Raw genomic sequence first — 9,162 nt, 5'->3', positions numbered from 1 at the left:
CCCAGTGGTCGGCAAGCCGCGGCTCTTGTGTGCCGGGCGCCCGCTCCCCTCCCTCCTCTCGGGCGGCAGGGACTCAAATGCAATGATTGGCCAGTCTCGCTGCCACTCACATCCTGATAGCCAGTGATTGGCTGTCAGGATGTGTGTAGGCGGGGCAGCGTGACGAACGTGAGAGGAGCTAGGCTCCTCTCACAGTCCGCCCTGAAGACCGGAACGGCGCGGGAATACAGCGAGAGGAACGCGCGGAGCAAAGGTAAGTGAATTGACACAGGGGGGACTTGGGGACTTAATATGGGGGATGAATTAATATGGGGAATGAATTACTATAGGGGGGATGAATTACTATATGGGGGATGTATTACTATGGGGGATGAATTACTATATGGGGGATGAATTACTATGGGGGATGAATTACTATATGGGGGATGAATTGCTATATGGGGAAGGAATTACTATAGGGGGGATGAATTACTATATGGGGGATGAATTACTATATGGGGGGATGAATTACTATGGGGGATGAATTACTATATGGGGGATGAATTACTATATGGGGGATGAATTACTATATGGGGGATGAATTACTATGGGGGATGAATTACTATATGGGGGATGAATTACTATATGGGGGATGAATTACTATGGGGGATGAATTTTCATACCGTTTGTTACAACATATCTTTGCGAGCAATCCTTTTTGAGGATGTTGGACATAAAGACGAAGAAAAGGAACAGACTTTGTTGCGAAAATGACATGAGAGTGGCACTTGCCAAGGTAATGCCGCGCATTTCTGAACTGGCCTCTGAAAGACAATAGCAGAAGTCACACTGATTTGCGGTAAATATTCATTATTTTGTTTTTGTGTGAAAATCATGTTTTAATGGTTTTGTTCTTTGTTCTTAATGATTTTGTTCATTTTGTGCACCTATGTATAAATATATACCTATGTTTTGAATTTTAAAAATCATATTTTATTTTTCCAATTAAGAAGGGTTCGGTGAATGCGCATATGAAACTGGTGGGGTTCAGTACCTCCAAAAAGGTTAAGAACCACTGACCTATAGTATATAATTTCAAAAGTCTGTTATGAAACAATTAAGATCTATTTCTATACTGAAGGTGGTGAAGTTTGGAGTTCATAAATCATTTAGTTTTGTTTTTTGAAAATATCACTAGTTAGATAAGATCCTCCCCAATGTTTATGCACCTTATCTATAGCACAGAATGATAAAATGGGCTGGATCTCGGTTATGTAGCTTCTGAAAATGGTTAGAAACACTATGTTTCTTATATCTATTATGAATGTTAGTAATATGTTCGCTTATCCTTTTAGTAAGTGTCCGTGTAGTCCTATCTACATATTGGTACCCGCAAGTACATTCCAACATGTATGTGACCAACTTTGTTTCACATGTTATGAATGATTTTTTTGGGGTACTAAAGTGTTTGATGTGACATAAAGATTTTTTGGGGAGTTTTCTGGTATGTCTGCAGGGGCCACATCTAAAAAAAACCCTCTCTAAAGAAAGAGAGCCTTTTCTTGGGAGGATCTGGGATATTATGGACTATTTTAGTCCTTAACCCAGGGGCTCGCCTATATATGAAGGACGTTTTGTTGGGGAGTTCTTAAAGTAGAATATTGACACAAAATTGGCAAATGTTGCCTAAAACATTTCTCTAATTGTGTATACTTCTTATTAAAACCCAGTGATAAAAGCAGTATCATGGAACTTCTTTTCCTCCTCCCTTATTTCAAGTAGGTCTTCTCTTTCCATAGAGCCTATTTCCTCTCTGACTGATATTAATTCCTCTGCTTTATATCTTTTTTCTATAAACCTATCTATAAGAATGTTTGTTTGTTTTATACACTCTTCCCTTAATAGACAATTTCTACATATCCTCATGAACTGCCCTTTGGGGATAATTTTTTTTCCATTTCGGGTGATGCCAACTTTTTATAAATATGTATCTGTTTCTATCTGTGGTTTTGAAAAATGTTCTAGTCCCCAGCATTTGTCCACATTTAAAAACGGTCAGGTCCAAGAAATCAACACTTTCTTTATGATTAGCAGTAAACTTGAAGCCATAAATGTTCAGTTAATATGTGTGATAAATTCTTACAGGGTTTCTTTGGTGCCTTGCCATACCACTAGGATATCATCTATATATCTCTGGTACATTTGTAGGTTAGGACACCTTTTCCCATATATTTCTTCTTCCTCTCATTTGTTTAAGAAAATGTTTGCAACACTGGGGTCGTATTTAGCCCCCATCAATAATCCCTTGATTTAGTTGTAATACTGACCTTTATACCAGCAAAAATTGTCAGTCATTGTTAGATTTAATCCCTCCAATATAAACTCTCTCTGTGCCTTTTTTGAACTAGTGTTTTATTTAGAGCCCACTTACCGCATTTAAAGCATCTTGTTGTATATTAGTATATAATGACTCTATGTCAACTGTAATCATTAAACTTGATGTATCCACCTTTAGATGTTTTACTTTGTTTATTACATCTTTACTATCTTTAGGATAGGAAGATTTCCTATTCACCAGAGGTTAGAGATATACATCCAGATATTTTCCTAATCTGGAAAAAAAAGAGTCAATTCCACTCAATATGAGTCTTCCTGGAGGGTGTTGAATACTTTTGTGAATATTTGGTACCTGGTATGACATTTGTGGTGCATTTATTTAGCAGGTATCTACTTTCTCTTTTGTTTAGAATTTTTTTTTTTGCTGCCATTGTCTATAAGATTTTTCAGTAGGTTCTTTACTGGGATCACCTTTAAGTTTTTTATAAGTCCATTCATCAATCTGCTCATCATCTCTGCTTCATAATCTGTTTTATTAAAAATAACTACTACTTTATCTGCTGGATGAATTACTATATTGTTTCTATTTTCTATTGTTCTTATGCCATGCCATATCTTTTTGTCTGTTTGATCTTTTTTATAGACATACACTTGATATCTTCTTCTATCATTCTCTTAAAAACCCCTAAATATTGCTGTGTTGAGGATTTTGGGTTAAACGTAGACTTGTTCCGAAGCCCACTATGAACAAACTTTACAGGTGGCACCTTATTATTTCTTTCACCTATCTCCAGAAAATATTTCTTAACTCCTAATTTTCTAATAAACTTTTGTAAATCTACATAAGCTTCAAATTGTTAAAATGCTTGGTAGGTGCATATTTAAGACCTCGTTCTAATACTAGTATTTCTTCCTTTGTTAATTGCATGTCACTCAAATTAAATATGCCTTTGCCTAATTCTCCCCCCCCCCCCCGTTCCTTCTTCCTGTGTTTTCCTTTTTTGTGTGTGTTCCGTTTGTTCAGTTCTCACCATTCCCCCCATCCCCCCACCCCCACTGGGATGTTTTTTTTTTATAATAGGGGTATTGCAAGGTTATAAGAGAGTGAGATAGAAATGGAATAAAGAAACCAACTTATTTATGTTATTAATGGTATGCTATTGATGGAGCTTTAGTGTATTTTATGTAACACTGAGTGTATTCAGTTGAGCTGTATTAAAGTTCATATCATGTGCAATTATCCAGTGGGTAAATAAGCCACCAGGACAATTGCGGAAATTGCACTTCCTAAAGATGATATTTGATTGAATTGCATCAAGGTTTGATTATGCAATTCCGCCGACGTCATTAACAGGAGATGGACCGCACACCACTCCGATGAGCACTGTGGATAGCAGCTTCCATCTACTTACACAAAGCTGAATACACTGGGTGCTGGTCCCTAGGCACTTTACAGGTGAGTGAAATTTTTTACCTTTGCCTAAATAAAAGCTTTATACGGTTTTACGCTATGGGATACGCCTTCCTATTTCTTACATGGGTTTACTCATTCTGAGACTGCAAAGTACCTGAAAATAACAGAACAGAGGAAACTTCATGGGAGAATGTCCCACAAGCTCTGCAGACCATACTAGAGATAGATGGTCTACGACAGAGGGTGAGTGTCAGTCTATGTGGGGCATCTCGAGCACTGTCAAGTGGAGCACTATACTTAATTTGAGCACGAGCACCAGCATTTTCTTATCACAGGTTGGGGAATACAATTTGTTGGGATATAAAAAACTTTATTTATTGGTTGGACTTTATAGGACTTGATTGATCAAACATTTTTTCTTTAATATGTAATGGAGCATGGAGTAATATGCACAGTTAATTTTTCAATTTTTTTGGAAAAAGAAATGACGCTGCAGTCCGATTGCTAAGTTTAATTTTCTCCTAAAGCAGTACATCAACACATTTAAGTTTCATTTTACAGTTCATTCTTTTAGGAATAAAAAAAATAGTGGGGTCAATTCACTAAGAGTTAAATACATTCATTTTTGAGTTAAAGGGATAGTAAACAGAATGGCGTTATTTGCCATAATGCAATCACATACATCATATATACAATGCCACTGTATTTTTTTAATACTCTAAGTTAGCACTGTTGTGTGATCACATGGTCTTATATGACTCTCTACATCAGCAGAGCATGTCTGCAGTATGAGTCTGTGTCTGCTTAGGCTGATTGGTTACATAACTACAAAAAAAACAAAAAAAAAGTTGGAGAAGAGCAATTCAAATTAAATTATAAATATAAAAAGTTTTATAAATCCCTATAAATATACTGAACATCAAATGTGTATTTTTGTGCATTGAAATGGTGTAGCCAACATAACAAAGTGGAAGCGGATCGTGGTACTGGGGGGTGGAACCTGAACATGGTGGCAGTGGAGAGCATGAGATAGGAGCTCTCCGACAGGACTCCCCCGCCTAAGCCTCCCCAGCAACCCAATCCAAGAAGAGACATGAACGGCTGAAAAGTACCTGGAGAGTGGGGACCTCGGCGGCAGTGTGGTGATCCAGAGCGGAGGGAGAGAGGAGCTGCTGTTGCAGGCTGGTCCGCCCGGCAACCCGGATCGCGGCAAGTGAGAGAGCCGGGAAGCTGGGTTGCCGAGGAGACAGGAGAGCGGCGTGACCACGTGGTTAGCCGCAAAGGAGTGTTGGGAAAGGAGGAAGCCGGCCGGTGTCTCGCAAGGAGCAGGGAGAGACAAGGCGAGTACCCCCCTAGCTGTATCTGGACCGGAGAGAGAATTCGGGTGCCCCTGCTTATCCAGGAACCATGGACACCCCTATGGGAGAAGATTTAGGGGGGAAAAAAAAGTTATGAAAGTGACCCTGTGGAATCCCCAAGCAAATTGTCTTGAACTGATGTCAGCAAGCTGAAACCACACTGAGGAGAAGGAAGGGTGAGCTGGGTAAGTGGAGGCACCTGGAAATGAATTTATGGTTTATTATTTTCCTTGTATTGTTCATGATACGACATAAAAAGAACAAAGGAGAAGAGAGAGGAGGGGATTCCCAGGGCTTTTGAAAGAGAGATTAATTAAGCAACTAGAGAATAATTTACCAGGCAAAGAGGGGACCCTACTATAGAGTTGTAATATTTAATATAATATGGAAAAATAGAAGAGCCCCATAGAAGATATGAAGAATAAGAGCATTAAAGGAAGTGGGCTTAAAGGGTCCCAATCAGGAACAATTAAAAAATATACGTTGCAGGGAAATATAACCCCAGAAAGGTTACAAGGTACAAATGGAAAAAGAGAGGGTGACATCAGTCTGGAAAATAGCCCTAGACTATCACTGGGCTTGAATGCTACTAATCAGCAGATATCGGAAATGGTGGAGAGGAGAGAAATGGAAAGTGATCTACAAGCACCAAATAAAAAAGAGATGGCAGAAATGTTTGGAGCCTTAGAAAAGATAATAAAGAATGAAATGGCAACTATCCGGAAAGACTTGGGGCAGGTGCTGATAAGTGTGGAGGAAATGGAGGAAAAAGTTAAATATCAGGCCCAGAACATTTCTCAATTAGAGGAAAAAATAAAGAGTATGGAGAAAACTCAGGAAAAGTTACTGTATAAACTGGAAGTACAAGAAAATAGGGATAGGAAGAATAATCTAAGGCTGAGAGGAATCCCAGAGACTATAGAAGGGGAAACATTACAAAAAGAAATATGTAAAATTTGAAATTTTACAATGAACAGAGCTGCGTCAGAGGTGATTAAAACAGATGGTGTTTGGAGAAGAGGGAAAAAATATCAAAATGGTGGGAAGGAAAAACCGAGAGATGTAATTGTTCAACTCCACAGAAATGGGGATAGAGAGGAGATCTGGAGGAAGATTAAAGGGAAAACAACGATTAAATATGGTGAAATGGACATTCAGATTTTTGCAGACCTTACACCAGAAACCTTGTGCAGAAAAAGAACTCTGAAACCATTGATAGAGCAGATGAGAAAAAAGAAGGTGTTTTATAGATGGGGAAACCCAATATGCCTGATTGGGTGGAAAAATGGGGTAACATCCTACCTGAGATTCCCAGAAGATATGAGGGATTTTTGCGAAAAACTTGAGTTGCAAAGGATGGAGATTCTCGGATGGGAAGAAGAAAATAAAGAAGGAGGAGAGGCAAGACAAGAGGACTGGCAGACTGCTAGGGGGAGAAAGTAGAGTTAATTACTGCCTAAACAGAGACCTTTCTGAGATCTTCCCTAGGGGGGAAACCGTGGAATGTTAATTTTAAAGAAATGATATAATGGATGGGAAGAGCTGGGGAGGAGGGTGGGAGGCGGAGCTGCCCATGGGCAGAGTTCGACCCCGAAGATTAATCAACAGTGGTTCTTTGGCCCACAAATGATTAATAGGTATATTAGATGCCTAATGGTGGGGAGGGGGGGGAGAGCAGAGATGGGGAGTGGGAGGGGGGGAGGGATGGGGCTGGATGGGGGGGAGGGATGGGGGCGGATGGAGAGGGGGGAGAGAGGGAAAACGCTCTATAGGAATAAGAAAGAGGAAGGGAAGGAGGAAGAAGGAGTCATTAGGAAAAGAGTAAGATGGAAGAAATCCAATATATAACCTACAATGTAAAAGGGATAAGCTGTCCAGGAAAGAGATTTAGGTTATTTAAAAAGCTGCAACATAGAAAATCCTCAGTGGTATTTTTGCAGGAAACACACTTAGAGATAGAGTCGAAGGTTAGAATGAGGACTAGATATTTTCCAACATGGTTTTATGCGGACTCACCAACTAAAAGAGCAAAGGGAGTTGCTATAGGCTTTGCAAAGAATATAAGGTTTGAGGTGGAGGAGAGATTAACGGATCTGGAGGGAAGATTTTATTTTTGAGAGGTAAATAACAGGGAATTGAGTGTACAATAGCAAACATATACAGTCCAAATAAGAGGACGGAGAGGTTTATGAGAGAAGTGTTGAAAAGATTGATGGATTTTAAAAGGGGGTGTATGATAGTAGAGGGAGACTTTACCATTTGTATGGACCCGCGGATGGATACCACTTCCTGTGTGAGGAGGGAGGAAAGTAAGTCCTTGAGAATGTTAAAGAAATTGTTGCATGAGTGTCAGCTGGTGGACATCTGGAGAATTAGGAATATGAAGGAGAGAGATTATACTTTCTTTTCGCATGTCCATGAGATTTATTCTAGACTAGATTACATATTAGTAGAACATCGAATGATAGAGTTGGTGGCAGAAGTAAAAATTTAAGGAAGCACCCTGTCGGATCATGCCCCAGTTGCAATGAAGTTAAGATGGGGTAGAGAGGGGAGAGAAGGATATGTATGGTGGTTGAACGAGGCACTTCTTATGGATGAAGAGATTGGTCAAAGAATTGAGAGGGAAATCGAATGGTTTTTTGAAGAGAATGAAACAGAGGATGTGTCGGTTGCAACGGTGTGGGAAGCACATAAAGCTTACATCAGAGGTCTACTCATTGCAATGGGGGCAAAAAAGAAAAAAGAAAGGAGAGAAAAGATAAATAGATTATTAAATGAAATATATGATCTTGAACAGGTTCATAAAAGGGAAAGATCTAAGGAGACAATGCAGATGTTAATAAAGAAGAAAGAAGAATTAGAGAATGTAATGGAGGAGGAAAAAAGAAGAGTCTTTAATAAAATAACAAGTGAAAGGTATAGATGGGGAGATAGGCCGGGAAAGTATTTAATGAGAACTTTAAGAAAGAAGAAAAATAGAAATTATATTGAGAAAATAAGAAATCCCAAGGGGGAATTTGTACACTCAACCAAGGATATTGCTAGAATATTTAAAGAGTATTATAATGAGCTGTATAATATCATACCTCAGGATACGTTTAAGAAAACGGAAACAGTAAATAGAGAGAAAAAAAAGACATACCTAGAGGAGGCAGGCCTACCAAAATTAAGAGAAACACAACTGAACTCTTTAGAGGCAGAAATAACTTCAAAGGAAATAAAAATAGCGTTAAAAAGCATGGCGAGAGGGAAAAGTCCGGGTCCGGATGGATATACGGCTAAATACCATAAAAAATATAAAGACCTTTTAATACCCAAAATGAAGATTTACATAAATGCTTTGGGGAATGGGATGGAGATAAGGGAAGAGTCTTTACAGGCTAATATAGTATTGATACAGAAGGAAGACAAAGACCCCTCGCATTGTGCGAGTTATCGTCCAATAGCGCTGTTGAATGTAGACACTAAAATATATGCAAAGGTTCTGGCAAATAGACTGAAAGAGCTGATGCCAGAGTGGATACACAGAGATCAGGTGGGGTTTGTCTCGGGAAGAGAGGGTAGAGATAATGCTTTAAGATCACTGTTGGTTATACAGGAGGGTAAAAAAGGGAAAACCCCAATGATACTGATGTCAATAGATGCTGAGAAGGCATTCAACAGAGTAAGTTGGGGTTTTATGATGGACACTTTGGAAGCGTTAGGAATGGGAGATAGAATGAGAGGGTGGATTGGAGAGTTATATAGAGGGCCTACCGCTACCATAATGGTAAATGGAGGAAGATCAGAGTATTTTAAGATGTCAAATGGTACAAGACAGGGATGTCCATTGTCTCCTTTGTTATATGTGTTATCACTGGAGCCCTTACTGTCCATGATTAGGAAGAACATAGATATAAAAGGAATAAAGATAGGTAATAGAGAACATAAGGTAGTGGTTTATGCGGATGACCTGATGTTTTATGTCGGAAACCCTAGAACATCACTTCCAAATTTAATGAAAGCATTGAGAGAGTACAGAGACTGTCAGGCTCCACCCAACGGGATCTCTAGTGGTCCCTGTTGGCAGAT

This window comes from Staurois parvus, unplaced genomic scaffold (assembly GCF_062004578.1).
Source record: "Staurois parvus isolate SC_StPar_1 unplaced genomic scaffold, SC_StPar_1.0 ptg000056l, whole genome shotgun sequence".
Lineage (NCBI taxonomy): Eukaryota > Metazoa > Chordata > Amphibia > Anura > Ranidae > Staurois > Staurois parvus.
Note: the sequence above shows the minus strand (reverse complement) of the source record.